The sequence below is a fragment of the Octopus bimaculoides genome, chromosome 3 (genome assembly GCF_001194135.2).
Source record: "Octopus bimaculoides isolate UCB-OBI-ISO-001 chromosome 3, ASM119413v2, whole genome shotgun sequence".
Lineage (NCBI taxonomy): Eukaryota > Metazoa > Mollusca > Cephalopoda > Octopoda > Octopodidae > Octopus > Octopus bimaculoides.
The window spans coordinates 62,168,101-62,169,465 of record NC_068983.1 but is presented as its reverse complement, the minus strand read 5'-3'; the positions used below and the strand labels follow the sequence as shown (position 1 = coordinate 62,169,465).

The 1,365-nt window shown below is 30.0% G+C and overlaps 1 protein-coding gene across 6 annotated transcripts in view; it reads right to left on the bottom strand.

Moving 5' to 3' along the window:
- Positions 1–1,365, bottom strand: part of LOC106869499 (small conductance calcium-activated potassium channel protein) — a 105,233-nt gene that overhangs the window by 43,740 nt on the left and 60,128 nt on the right. The gene's annotated exons all lie outside the window — the stretch shown is intronic.

Sequence of the window (1,365 nt, the reverse complement as noted above, 5' to 3'; positions counted from 1 at the left end):
TATATATATATATATATATATATATCTGTCTCTCTGTGTGTGTGTATCTATGTATGTATATATGTCTATACATATAACTATGCATATATACATACACACACACACACACACTATATATATATATATATATATATATATATATATGTGTGTGTGTGTGTGTGTGTCGTGTGTGTGTGTATGTATGTATGTATGTAATGTGTATATGATTGTATATATTCAAAGACACTCTCTTATTAATATATTGATGTGTGGCTTCATATGTAAAATAATACATAACATATTCCAGGACTGAAGAAAGCCACTATACAGCAATATATCGAAGTCACCGTTTACCGTTTAGCTAGTAAAAGTGGTTATTCTCGTACACATATATATGTCTTTGTGCGTACTGTGTGCGTTTGAACAACTCTGTGCACACACATATAATTCTTTTGTATGTGTCTGTGCTTCTGTATATTCTTCTATGTTTTAAGAAGCGGGTGTAGTGTAATTGTACTTGCGTATACTTGCTAATCTCAAAATTGTTTTTCTGACGAAACACATTTAAAGACTGCACTAGAGTGAGCTGTCTAAAACAAACTAAAGGATATACATTTGCTAAAAAGAATATATTGTATGTTGCTTTTAACACCGTATCCTGTATATTATTCACCGATATAGTGACACATAGTGATTCTTTTATCAATAATATAGAAAGTACGGACAGGGTTATGCTTCACTGAAGAAGTCTCATAATAACAAAAACGTCTGGAATTTTCGGCCATGCAGGCTGATATTAGATTAAATTAACATCTGCCATTGAACATTAAACTAATATTCATTTAATTATCCTTACCAATTAAGTATTATATTTATTAGTTTTATTCCTGACTACCTTCAGTTTCATAAGAAGTACTTGATTTATTTTTGGCATCGATGGCGTCGTTGTATAATACCATCAATGATTACGATGCCTTGTGATATTTATTCATATATGCTATTGTATAACAAGGTAGAGTGTCTTATTAATTTGCCAGTGACGAACAAACTGTTCTTCGCTAACGAGATCTAAAATGAGAGAAACCTGTTCTAACTTATCCTCTGTTCTGGCCAGAATCAGAGGTAAACAATATAAACAAAAGTAATACTATTAAATAATTAGATTTCCGCCCTCAGCACATTAAAACTTATGGTTATAAGTTCATTAATATAGCAATAATTTAGGCTTCTTGCCAAACAAAGACAAAACTAAATCTCGGACTATATTTACACGTGTGTGCATGTATGCACGTATATATGATATGTTAAGAGATTGAGGAAAAGATATATGTGTGCGTATATAAATATATATATATATATATATATATATATATATATATATATATA